The 14,550-nt window shown below is 40.4% G+C and overlaps 1 long non-coding RNA gene across 1 annotated transcript; it reads right to left on the bottom strand.

Annotated features, from left to right (window-relative positions):
- Positions 1 to 333: 333 nt before the first annotated feature.
- Positions 334 to 13,319, bottom strand: LOC311234317. Its single transcript, XR_014620087.1, has 4 exons — positions 13,198 to 13,319; positions 7,612 to 7,741; positions 2,172 to 2,384; positions 334 to 1,555 (listed from the first exon to the last, which is right to left on the bottom strand). It is a non-coding gene; the product is annotated as an uncharacterized lncRNA (long non-coding RNA).
- Between the last annotated feature and the right edge of the window lie 1,231 nt (positions 13,320 to 14,550).

Below are 14,550 nucleotides of genomic sequence, written 5' to 3'. Positions count from 1 at the left end.
GTGCCTCGGTTTCCCCTAGGCCGTTTCCTCTGAAAACTACTACATGAAATGGTCACATGTTGTGAAGAAAGAAAGCGACCAAGTTGGACAATTTTTTCCAGGTGTAAGCTACATCCTACTACAAGCACCCAGTATTTTCATTGTGACTACATAGACAATGAATATGATTTTCTCAAGACAAAGATAATTTAATAACGGATTCAAACATAGTTTAACTACAAACAACCAATTCAAATCTAATTAGAACTGATTTAAAAATGACAAAGATTAATTGAATGAAATTAATACATTTTTATTTCAATAAAATAATAATGACAGACAGGTAGAGGGAGACATATACATATATTTGAAATATTATTCAATATTATCATTAAACTATTTGTAGTCCGGGCTAGAACTACACACCCGTTAGTGGAGGTCTGAGAAAACATCGACCCATTATTTATAATCAAATCTACCTCAAATCATTCAATGCAAAACTATGCAGGGCATGCATCTTATTTTCCTATTTGACCTTTAGATGAATAGAATATTGCTTACTCCAGTGGGACAACAGAGTCCGAAAGATTGGATAATGCACAGCAAATGACTCCAATCTTATCAATCAGCGCCAGTGACTCGCCTGTTTTTACAGCCATGTGTTCAACGGGGAGGGTACTCTGCAGAATTTGGTACTTTCTTCTCACTAATCCTATGACCCTTTCCACGTGAATACGCACATTAGCGAGTTTTCTTGTTTGCTCAACTTCATATGCAGATAGCTGGCTCTTCCCTTTTGTGAAAGCAGGCATCTTCAATGAAGCACAGTAAAATCCCACACTATCCCCTATAGTAAACCCACGGTCTGCCAGAACAATGTCTCCGGGTAACAAATTATTTAGAAGGCTACTCTCTTCAGTTATCTGCTTGTCACTCACTCTCCCTCCCCAAGCACGAGAGATGTATGTGACATATCCTTGAGGAGCAATGCCAATGAGAAATTTAACTGTGTTATGGTGTTTATAATTGGACCAAGTTTGTGCTCTTGCCAGCAAATTAGATGGCCTTTCAAGGAAAACTTCAAAACAGTCCACTATTACGGCAACCTTACACCCAAATGCTTGCCTGAATGACATTGGCATTGTAGCTTGCAGCACCTCTCGCTCTGGCCACTCTATTATAAACTCTAATCTTTCATGAAGTATGCCAATTATCTTGTGCCAAATTCGAGAAACAGTGGAACAGGAAACATTGAACCTGAAGGCCAAATCTTGGAGTGGAAGGTTTAGTCTCAACCGAATTAAGACCAACATGAACTGTTTAAATTTGGAGAGCGCCGACAAAGAGCTATAGTTGATGTGTGGCTCACATAGCTGAAACACTTGCATCAAAACTAAGAAATTGGGCAATCCTGTGTAAAATTTAGTCTTCTCTTCGTTGTTCTGAAAAGCATCTGGACTAAATTCCCTGTCCAGTACTTTTTTCCTGAGGTCACTCAGCTCCACTACGGAGTGATTCAGAACATCCTCCATCTTCTCAAGATCCTCCATAGTCAGGTCTGTCTGGCAGCCTGCATCTACATAGAATATATTTGGCAAAGGGGATAAGAGGGGAAAAGATAGTTTAGTTATATAATTTACAAATTGTATAAAGGTGGTGGTAATTATTTGTTAAATTATGATGTAAACAAGTGACATACATAGTTGTCAAAATACATTTAATTTACTCTTGTCTGTCTCTCTCTGTCTGTCACACACTCTGTCTCTCCCCCTTTCTGTCTGTCTCTCTCCCACACACACTCTGTCTCTCTCTGTCTGTCACACACTCTGTCTCTCCCCCTTTCTGTCTGTCTCTCCCACACACACTCTGTCTCTCTCTGTCTGTCACACACTCTGTCTCTCTCCCACACACACTGTCTCTCTGTCTGTTTGTCTCTCTCCCACACACACTCTCTCTGTCTGTCTCTCTCCCACACACACTGTCTGTCTGTCTCTCTCCCACACTCTGCCCCTTCTGTCTGTCTCTCTCCCACACACACTCTCTCTCTCTGTCTGTCTCTCTCCCACACTCTCCCCCTTCTGTCTGTCTCTCTCCCACACATATGATGTAAACAAGTGACATACATAGTTGTCAAAATACTTAATGTAACATTGGCTACATGAAAGCTCCTCCATGCATTATATTTAATTTACCTTTGTGGTATTCCGATGCTGGGCTCTGTGAGCCCTCACCGAGGTCCAGCAATGCCTCTGCTGCATCGGTGCAGGTCTCATCTGCTTTTCTGGACCTCAACCTTTCCTCACGTTGACATGATGCCTCGGTCATTGGTTTACCTTGCTGGTAACCAAGGTTAACTGTAGGAGCCCAGTCTGGAGAGTCTACATCGTTGGCAGCACTCGGGCAGCCTGAATAAAATAAATAGCAAAGTGATAAACACCCAACAATGACAGCAAAGAGGGATAACAGTAGTTTCGGTCCTAAGAGATCGTTGAAAACCACTGGCCGTGATAGCTAGCTAATGTTAGCATTGCTTAAAAACAAAGACACCGGAAGATAGCGTCAGCTATCTAGCTGCGAAACACAAACACACAGGGTGATATCACAGATGTAACGTTAGCTATATGTTTCCAGCAATATTGCCTCCTGGTCTGTATTTTTGTCAGTTTTATCCAGCTATGTAAGTAGCTAAATTACTGCCTTACCTTTCACAAAGTGGTCACTGCATATACGCGCGTTGTCCGATTCGGCTCCTCCAGACCTCAACCGGAGATTTCTGATCCACGCCTGCCGCCGTTTTTCTGTGACTTTTTTAAACTTCTCCCCTTTATGTATAACCGCTTTCGGGACTCGAAAGTACCCCGTGTTTTTTTCCCGATTCGATCGGTTGGTACAGCCGTAAACCGCGCAAAACTTTGGCATTTTAATCAGAGAGTCTCACTGACTATGAGTATCTTCGTTATGTGCAAATCACTTCCTGACCCCCAACAGCATTCCACTAGAGCGAATGACGTCACCTGCAAACAACCTATATAGTATTGTATATTAGTACACTGCACAGTATTGTATATTGTATGGTAACTACGTCTATTCTGCATCGAACATTGTACATATGTCTAAACTGAACACTGTGACCTCATTTTTTTACTTCTAATTTTACTATGTTATTTTATTTCATACTTATCTTGTCTTGCACAGTCTCTGGAGCGTAACAGTAAGAAGCATTTTGTATAAAAGTATTCTGTACTTCTGTATGACAAATATTAAAGAAACTTGAAACTTGAAACTTGAAGAGGGCAACCCTGTCTAGCTGAGCGTGATACCGGAAATATTCCGGAGGTGATTATACCTGTAGTAATCATGGCCAATGGGTCTTTGTATACTACTTTAATCATATCAATGAAACCTTTACCTAACCCCATCTTCTCTAATACTGCCCATAGATACGACCATTCCAGCCTGTCAAAAGCTTTCATTGCATCCAGGGACAGCATCGCCTTAGGTATGGTGTCGTCCTTGTCGGCATCTAGTACGTGCAGTATTCGTCTTATGTTATCAGTGATCAGGCGGCCTCTTATGAAGCCAGTTTGGTCCGGATGAACTAAAGACTTCATATGCTTTTGTAATCTGATGGCTAATACCTTAGAGTACAGTTTGATATCGGTTCCGAGGAGGCTTAAGGGTCTGTAACTACCGCACTCGGTGGGGTCTTTGTCTTTTTTGAGAAGGACTGTTATGAGTGCAATATTGTAGTTTTTATGGAAGTTCCCCTCCTTGACTGAGTATAAGATCATATTTAGTAATAAGGGTCCAATTATGTCCCAACAAGAAAGGTACATTTCTGGTGGGATACCGTCTCTTCCAGGAGCCTTACCACTTTGCATTTCGGATATGGCCTTCTTGAGTTCCTCTAGTGTGATCGGTGTTTCTAACTGTTTAGCGTCATCCTCTGAAAGTTTAGGGAGAATAATTTGATTAAGATATGTGTCCATTTTGTTTTGATCGAATGTCGTTTCTGATTTATATAAGTCGGAGTAGAATTCTTTGAATGTATCGTTCATTTTTTCAGGGTCTGTTTCAAGTACTTGTTGTGCTATAATGGTAGTTATATCTGCAAATTTTGCATTAATTCTTAATCGCATGGCTAATAGGTGACTAGGTTTAGAACCTTGGGAGTACTGCTGTTGTCTTGTGCTACGTATTTGTATTTCCGATTGTTGTCTGTATATGGCATTGATCTCTTTTTTTAGTACCTTAACTTGATTTTCTAGTCGAGTTGAGTTGTTGTATTTTAAAGAATTAAATAACGTTGAGTAAAGCGTTTCCAGTTCAGCCAGTTTTGTGCATCGATTCTTGCGCATTTTGGAGGAAAAGCTATCAGTGAAATCCTTGATCATTCCCTTTACCGACATCCATATTATTCTGGGGTCTTGCACCGAGTTTGCATTCTCCCGTAGGAATACTATAAGAGCTTCTTTGAGTTGTGTAATGAATTCCTTGTTATTAAGCAGCATCGAGTTAAATCGCCATCTTGGGGCTCGGGAAGATAGTATACCAAATGGTCCTTTTAGGAGTAAATAACAGTGATCTGATAGTGCATTGGGTATCATTTCCACTTCATAGTTATCAAATAGTCTCGGGGATGCAAAGACATAATCTATTCTGGATAATGTTATGTCTCGCAGATCGACAAGAGTACTTTCGGGTCGTGGGATTAAGTGATCGCCATAAGTCATTTACACCTGTAATCTTCTACCAATCCTTTAATGCATTAGATGAATTCTTTTGTTCGCTGGAAAAGGCGAGGTAAGATTTGTCCATCCTTGGATTTCAAATGGCATTAAAATCCGCACCTAATATAAATGAGTAATCGGGAAGGTCTAACATTGCATTGGTTAGTGTAGTGAAGAAACCCTCTTCGTACAAATTTGGGGCATATACCGCTGCCAACGCTATTTTCCTGTTCTTGTGTACAATCATAGCTATAATTATACGACCATCTGCATCAGACCATACTCCCTTTAATTCAATATTCAACTTACGTCTAACGACTATGGCTACACCTCGAGTTCTCGTACCAAAAGAAGAGTGAGTAATATTATGATATGTGTTGTCCGCTAACGTATCTATGTCTTTCTCTAGAATGTGCGTTTCACTTAGCAGAGCAACGTCCACCTGTTCTTTTTTCATAAGTGTGAGCACGCTTTTGCGTTTGTGTTGGTTATTTATTCCCCCAGTGTTCCATATCATTATATTCAAACTAGCCATAATCTATACATGTTGTTGTGTAGTTATTGGTAATGCTTCTGGAGTGCGAGGCAACAATAGATATACATCCAACTAGTGAGGTCCCGTTCAGAGCCGAGCTTAAAAACATACATATATACAAATAAAAATCCCCTTTCCCCCCCTCCCATCGAGAGTCGTACAGGATTGTGTCCCAAAGACACATCCTACACTTATGACTCCCTCCCTTAGGCCACCGGATTACCCAAATTGAGCTTTGTAATCCTATTCTTCTAATTGCCATAGGATCTAAAACGTTCATTCTAATTCGATAGAATGTCGCTTTTGGTCTTGCGCCTTCCCATTAATGTACTAACAATAGTTTGAAAAATGAAAAATATACCTTCATTAATATATTCATTTGAACCTTCTACTAACTTATGTAGGAAACATCAGAAAAAAGGAAAAGAGTGGAGCTAAACACTAACACCTTAAAATGAGAAAAAATAACAATGAAAGATTAAAAAATAAAAAAAGGAGTGAGAACTAAAATAAAACTCAGAGAAAAACAGATGGAATAAAATTGAGTAAAGAGAAAAAAGAGAAAAACAGAGACTTTTAGAGCTACATTGTGCAAATCTCTAAATCAGTGGTGTAATTATTTAAAATATTAGAATAACCTTGTTGTGCTTATACATTTAGATGTGGCTAATGTCTTTTTATTTTTTTTAAAGCCTTATTAAAGCCTTATTAAACTTCAGTCCTTGAATCCTATGCTTATTCACACCGGATGTTAGTGTTAAATTTACAGGCCTTCGTTGAATAGAGTCACTGAGTATAAATATCTTGGCCTGTGGCTCTACGGGAAATTTACATTTAAGTTCCATGTGGATAATCTTGCCTCTAAACTGCGACAGAAAATTTGTTTCCCGTACAAGAAATTTGGTTTCCTGTACAGAAACAGATCAAATTAGTAGGAAAATAATTGTTGTTCTTATCAGTTTTGGAATATGGTGATGTAATTTATAGGCATGCTGCAGCATCAGCTCTTAAACCTCTGGATTCTGCATATCAGTCAGCTCTTAAGTTTATTAACACATTGGGTGCCACGCCCCTTTGCCCAGATAACCCCTTGAGTGCCAGTGCTTTAGTCAATGGGAGGTTGGGGATATTTGCGAACGCTTAAACTATATCTTAAATTATGGCTATGGGTCTACACCCCTCGCTTATCAATGACTTGCTTGCAGTCAACATGTACGAAACGGATCGTTTTTTCATTGGTACATTTCCGTTTTATACCGTTTTGAATACGAGTATAGTTTCGGAGAGTTCTAGTAATTTCAGAGAAATTCCGCGATAATAGCCCTTTAGTGGAATACACAAAACACGTCGTAATTTTTCGGCTGATTTATGAATCGTTTTCAAATAAACGCTAGATTATCGATAGTATATGTGTACTTATGGACGCTAGAGAAGCGGGCTGAAAAATCCATTATCCATGACCTGGTCAGCGCTAACGTCATACACGCACACACGTTGTGATCGCTATGAAAAAAAACATCCGATTAACCCAATACTGGTAAAATAGAGTCCTTACCTCACATCAGATGTTCTGCAAAAAGATTAATCCAATTACTGATCGCCATTCCAAATATTGATCGCGTTTATTGATCCAACGTTATAGTCCGAAACACATAATGGACGTTGCTCTGAGGGTCCTCAGTCAATCTGGTAACACGATACTGCATGCCAGAGATAGGAAAACCCTGGACCGGACTTTTTTTCTGATGCACATGGCCACCCAATCCAATCCAATGATGTGCATTACCATCCGGGAGACGATAGGCGGCGGTATTTGCCCTTTTCGAGCTCAGACCCATTCACAATGATAACGTCAGGCTGGATGGATGAAAAATGAATGGATATCGCTAATAAAAGAAATAACAATCAAATAACGCGAAAACTCGTCATTGGCACCCAACGCATGGCGAGTTAGAACGACTAATCTCGTCGTTGGCACTCAAAGTGTTAATGGTGACAGATACGATCCTCACCATTGTGTCCTGTCCTCTCTTGCAGAAAGGCGCAAAAAACACTGGTATTTATTTATTTAGATTTTTTTAATTATTTTACAACATTCTTTTTTTTAATATTATTATTTCTCTTTTGCGTTTCATTTTCTGTGAATATTGCTTTTATTATGTACCGTTTACATTTGCACAATCGTCGTTTCTGTAAATGAGGGAAACTTCAGAAGCTTAAGATTTTTAAATAAAGGTTGAAATGAAATATCTGCAACCCTGTTAATTGTGCTGTTGCCTGTCTTGGCTAGGACGCTCTTGTAAAAAAATTTTTTCAAAAAGATCTCAATGTGAATTATTTTTTAAATAAGATAATTTATAGCCTTACCTCCTCCTTCATTCAAAGTCCCTTTGAGTCCTGGTGTTTTAATGCAGTCCACCAAGGAGACAGATAGTTCCTTTAGTCCCAACAGAGACGCCATCTCCTCCACTGTACTGGATATCAGTGGGGCTGTGGCCTAAAAATACCAGATAAAAAACAATAAGAGTCTTGCAAAGTACAACGTTCACCGTCCCCAGAGTAATTGTAGATTGACATGTTTGGCTTTTTTTTTTTTTTATGTTAGACATGTCTTGTCACTGGTACTTGATGATGAGTCACCTTAAAGGGATAGTTCAGAGTTGTGGACATCAAGTGGTATGAAATACTATAGTAGTATAGTTGATGCAGTGCCCTCAGTTTACACACCGAGTCTCGTGGTCGGAGTTCTGACCTGACAGAAGTTTTAATCACCCACAGCAGAAAACAGCGAGCCTCATTTTCTATGCTTCAAGACCCAGCATTTAGTGACTACCTCACAGCTCACACTGAGACTAGTTCAACACATCATGTCACTCTGAAGCATTTAGTGACTACCTCACACTGAGACAGTCTCAGTGTGAGGTAGTCACTAAATGCTTCAGAGTGACATGATGTGTTGAACTAGTCTCAGTGAGACTAGTTCAACACATCATGTCACTCTGAAGCATTTAGTGACTACCTCACACTAAGACTAGTTCCAACTAGTGCACTGCAACCCTGCCCGACACGACGGGTTCGGGCTGGGTAGGGCTTTGTTTTTAAATAAATAATTCGGGCTCGGCCGGGCAGTGCCCTCTTTTAAAAAAAAATTGCGTATTTTTTTTCTTTTTTTTGCGCTTGCTATACTCTTATAACTAGGGTTATAGGATAACCATAAGTTTCTGTTTCATTTTCGCGTAACGTAGTGCTGTCATCAGAGAGTGAAAGCCTCGTGTCTGAGGAGTCATGATGTATAAGTTAACAGATACAATTGGATGTAATTACCGCAGCCTGGAGGGAGAACTCAAGGGGAGCGCTCAGGTGGATGATGAACAAATGAACCAGACCGAAGTGGCATAGGTTGAAGTTGGAATATAGCCAGTTGGCGAACGTTTTAATTTGTTCTTGGATGTATGTAGCCGGTTGGCGAAGTTTTGTTAACGTTGTTCAACACGTTGCTGACATCAACACAGCGAAGTGGTGAGTCTGATTATTATTATTTGCTGGTGTGTTCTGTTGCGCTTTCATTATATAATAAATGTTGCTCTGCTCGAAATCTGATTTCTGTTTTCTGTTTGTTTGTATAGTGACTGAGTAGGCTATTGTGTCGTGTGTGTATGTCAAAGAAGATTCCATATAGCCTTCAAATACGTTTTACGAGGCTGCCGTGTGAGTCAACGCGAGCGCTGGGAAATAGAATTTGCAAAACAGGCTATAGAATGGTTGTTAGTTTTCAGCGTGATATGTGTTATTTAGTTAGACCTATTGGTCGTTTTTGTTTAATATTAAACAGTATTAATAAACTAAAATAAAAATTGTTAATATATAAACAGTGTTTAGAATATTTAAAACTAAAAAATAATTTAATATTTGGCTATATAATTAATGTTTCTTTAGTTTTCACTATCTGTTATTTAGGTAGACCTATTGAACATTTTCGTTTTTGTTTATTTATTAAGTTCATAAAAAAAACCGTGTTTCGAATATTTAAAACAAATACAAAAGATTTTTTTTTTAATAATAATTAAAAAAAAAAATCGGGTTTTCACGCGGGCTAGAGCTTAAAATATTATTTACAGTCGTGCTTATTTTCGGGCAGGGCCTGAAGTTCACAGGCTCGGGCTGGGCTTCATTTCAAGGCCCTTGCAGACCACTAGTTCCAACACATCATGTCACTCTGAACAAGCATAGGAAATGTTTTCTGCTGTGGATGATTACAACTTTTGCCTGCAGGTTATTGTGTGGTGGAATAACACTTTTTTGTCTCATGACCTCGTTTGCTGCCTGTCTGAAGCTTCCCGGTTCACTCAGAACGAGGCCAGAACTCAGACCACGGTACTCTGTGAGTTAAGCTAATGGCATCGCATCAACTATACTACTAGCAAGTATTTCATACCACTTAAGAGTCCAAAAATCCAAACTATCCCTTTAACTCACAAGTCAGACTCAGTGTTTGGCCATGCCAAGTTTCCCCACATGCTGGGATACAAGATGGGCCAAACAGGGTATTATGCTGCTTGGAGTTTAATCAAATCACACTCTCTTGGTGTCAGATTTGAGCATTGGGGAAACTGCTTTCTAGCGTTGCCTCCTTAGAGCTGCTTGTCTGATCATAGTATGGCGAACGTGTGGGTAGTTTTGTTTACTAAAAGAATATAGAATATTAGACAAGGGAAGAGTTCAACAATATGTCTTGTATTTATTGAAAGGATCAGAATTAGAATGACATCTTTACGTAGGGTGGTCCATGGAACACTTAAACAGATATTAATGACATGATAGAACAACCAGGAAGGCGATAGAGAAATATAATAGGAAATAAGAGACTAGATGGAGAAAAGAGAGATTAAAGATAGAAGTCCAGAAAGACAGAAAGAGAGCATCCGACTCCAGACCAAGAGAGTGGAGTCCAGCCAGAAAGGAGACACCAGAAAGAGAGAGATCGAGCAAATGTCCTAGCCATCCTTACTTATTATGCTCTGCTCTGTCCATAGGCGTATGTGGTCGGTGGCCAATCCCAAACAAGGCATCTGTGCATTTTCCCGCCAAACCTAGGTTCAAATGCATAGCTTTTATGTTTTTGCTGAAGTGTTTTCCCCCCTAGCCCATTTAGCTACACGTTGGCCCAGAGATAACTAGGGAAATGCACAGGTGCTTGGCCTTAACACAGACACACCACTGAACTAAGGAGAGGCCTGAATGAACTTACAATATGTCATAACTCACTCAATATTCTATATTGATAATGATTGTACCCAATAACATTTAATAATAACTTTTAACTTAGATCAATGTCCCCAATAAGGTAAATAATAAGTACAAAGTCACTGAATATTCTCAAGCCTGATAATAATATCCCACAAACGCAAACGGCAAGTCAGAGCTAGAAGACCTACCAGAGGAAGACAGCCGGGGCTGTTTTTTTCACAATCAAATATTAATTTCCACAATTTTCACTACTGCTCCTGCTATTTATTTTCCATAAAAGCTACACAAACGCTGCTCATCAACTGCTGCTTTAATGTACTTTAAAGTTTACGACTCGCTACACCAGCTTATAGTTCCCACTCCTCTCTGGAACCTTTAACTTATTTTGTCTTATTCTGTCGAACGTCACCAACCATTTATGCAAATGACATGTCATCAGCTTGTGACTGCAACTTGTTCCTGTTCGCGGATGACTCAGCCCTGCTGGTCTCTGACAAGAACAAGTTACAGGTTGAACAAACCCTCAGCTCAGAACTCGGCAGAATCTGCACCTGGCTCGCTGATAAACTATCATTACACCTAGGTAAAACAGAGTCCATTCTCTTTGGATCAAATAACAAACTCAGCAAGACCAACGGTTTCTCAGTTACAGTGGGTGACAATATTGTCACAAGGAAAGATGAAATTACATACCTGGGTTCCATCCTAGAGGAAAATCTTTCCTGTGACAAGATGGCATCCAATGTAATCAAAAAATCAAACGAACAAAATTCTTGTACCGGATTTCCTCTCTGGTAAAAAAAAAATACCCTGAAGACTAACAGGAGCACTCATTCAAGGGTATTACGACTATGCTTGCACCTCATTTGGAAGATAATGAGACGACAATACCATGGACACCAAAGGTGAGACAACAATAGAGGCTATCTATAGAGGCCAACATCAACCACCACGAGCGATAAGAAGCAGCTGTGGACGCTGCTAACAACACAGTAAGAGGAGAACTCCCCTCAAACACTGAAGACATGCAGCTAGAAAACACATTTCAGTCACTACCTGATGAGCCTTGATAATTCTCATGTATTCTCTCCCCACCGCATGTATATTATTCTCTCCCCACAGTATGTATATTTCTCTCCCACACACCCACCCCCTCCTAATGTACAGTCCCCTCCCCATCATATGTATATACTCTGTCAGGATCTATGGGTAACAGCACTGTATATTTGAATATCGTATATGTCACAAATGTAACAGTACTAAATACCTGTATGTCATGTATGTCCCTATGCCATAAATGTCATGTATGTTGTTTATGTCATAAATGTCCCTATGAATTGAAAATGGGGGACTGATGTAGTACTGTACAGTACTGTATTTGCAAATCTGTATTTACAAATCTGATATGTCATAAATGTATAGATGTAGCAGTACTGTCTATCTGTATGTCATGTATGTCATATATGTTATGATGAATTGAAAATGGGGGACCCTGATGTAAACAAGACGAAAGTCTTTCTCTGGTCTGCATCCCCTTAACAATTGTATGTATTGAGCTGTACTGTACTGTACCCATTCTGCAATCTGTTAATAAACTTTTCAATCAATCAATCAATGTAAACAAGACGAAAGTCTTTCTCTGGTCTGCATCCCCTTAACAAGTGTGTATTGAGATGTACTGTACCCATTCTGCAATCTGTTAATAAAGTATTCATTCATTCATTCAACGCGTCTAATAGGCTCGAGCTTCGTAAATTAAGACTTGTATTCGTCTTACATATAGGCCTGGTCTACAAGATACACTACACGACCAAGGTACCCATGTACATGTCAAAATACTTCCCAAAGGTCAGTGAATACCACGATTACAACACCAGAGGGAGCTCCACAAATCATGTGAAACCCAGATTCGGCTCAAACAAGGGACTAAACACGTTTCGCAATTATGCCACATCAATGTGGAACGCCTTAACCAAAGCTGTAAAGGAATGTGAATCACTAAGTACCCACTTTCAAAAACACTCTCAAAGAACACCTACGGGAGACTGCAATTCGAAACTGGCCCCTACAAATGTCCTAACCCAGTTGTACAGTAAATGACCAAGTATGGCTTTGTCAGTATTCCAATGTACAGTGTGCCCCCCCCCCCCCCCCCCCCCCCCACCCCGCATTTACCCAACCTCCTCCAATGTACAGTTTCTACGTCAAATGTATATACACTCTTTTTCTGGACACTTTTTGTATCACAAACAGTACTGTATTTGCAAATCTGGTATGTCATAAATGTATAGATGTAGCAGTACTGTCTATCTGTATGTCGTGTGTGTCATAAATGTCCCCATGAATTGAAAATGAGGGACTCTGGTGTAAACAAGACGAAAGTCTTTCTCTGGTCTGCATCCCCTTAACAATTGGGTGTATTGAGCTGTACTGTACCCATTCTGCAATCTGTTAATAAAGTTTTCATTCATTCATTCAACGCGTCTAATAGCCTCGAGCTTCGTAAATGAAGACTTGTATTCGTCTCGTCTTACATATAGCGGTGTTACACTAGGTAGTGTAAACCTATGGGAATTACGTTGTTGTCGGAGAAGCTAACGGCTAACGCTAGCTAGCTAACAGGTTAGCTTAATGTTATGATAGATGCAGCGAGGCCCCGATAATAAAGAGACGCTCAAATATGTTCAATGCATCCATCATACTCACCATTTTCTGTCTCTCTTTGGGGGACTACGATCGTACGTGTCTTGGTGAGATCGTGTGTCACTTGTTCCAACTGTCAGTGTCAACGGTTAGCTTCTTCAATATGGCAGCAGCACAGAGCCACGTCTCACCCGGAAGAGAGACACCAGTGACGTGGCCCTGCGTGGTGAATGAATGAATGAATGAAAACTTTATTAACAGATTGCAGAATGGGTACAGTGCAGTACAGCTCAATACATACAATTGTTAAGGGGATGCAGACCAGAGAAAGACTTTCGTCTTGTTTCCACCAGGGTCCCCCATTTCCAATTCATCGTAACATATATGACATACATGACATACAGATAGACAGTACTGCTACATCTATACATTTATGACATACCAGATTTGCAATTACAGTACTGTATTTGTGATACAAAAAGAGTCCAGAAAGAAAAGAGTATATACATTAGGCGTAGAAAGATTTGGTGGTATGGGGACTGTACATTGGATTGGGTGGGGGGGGGGGTTGGTGGTTGGGGGGGGGGGGGGGGGGGGGGGGTAGGAGTGGGGGGGGGGGGGGGGGTGTTGGGTAGGAGTGGGGGGGGGGTTGGGTAGGAGGGGTGGGGGACACTGTATAACTGTACAAACAACACTGTACATTGGATTATGGGACTGTACATTGGACTGTACATTGGAGGTGGTTGGGTGGGTGGGGGGGGGGGGGTGGGTAGGAGGGGTGGGTGGGGGACACTGTACAACTGTACAAACAACACTGTACATTGGATTATTGACAAGACCATACTTGGTAATTTACTGTACATTGGCGGGGGTTGTGTTCGGACATTTACAGGGCCAGTTTCGAGTTGCAGTCTCCCTTAGGTGTTTTTTGAGAGTGTTTTTGAAAGTGGGTAGTGATTCACATTCCTTTACAGCTTTGGGTAGGGCGTTCCACATTGATGTGGCATAATTGCGAAACGTGTTTAGTCCCTTGTTTGAGCCGAATCTGGGTTTAACATGATTTGTGGAGCTCCCTCTGGTGTTGTGATCGTGGTATTCACTGACCTTTGGGAAGTATTTAGTCATGTACATGGGTACCTTGGTCGTGTAGTGTATCTTGTAGACCAGGCCCATTGCAAGTTGCTGTACTCTGTCGTCTACTCTAAGCCATCCTAGGTTGTCAAAGTGGGCAGGGGTGAGGTGGGTTCTAGGAGTAAGGTCAAGCAGTAGTCTGACCAGTTTGTTTTGAGATGTTTGTAATTTTGTTTTTAGCGCCTTTGAGGTGCTTTGGTACCATGAGGTGCAAGCATAGTCGTAGTACCCTTGAATGAGTGCTCCTGCTAGAGTCTTCAGGGTATTCTTGTTTACCAGTGAGGA

The sequence above is a fragment of the Notolepis coatsorum genome (genome assembly GCF_963971535.1).
Source record: "Notolepis coatsorum genome assembly, chromosome: 9".
Taxonomy (NCBI): Eukaryota; Metazoa; Chordata; class Actinopteri; order Aulopiformes; family Paralepididae; genus Notolepis; species Notolepis coatsorum.
This window is presented reverse-complemented; position numbering and strand designations above follow the sequence as displayed.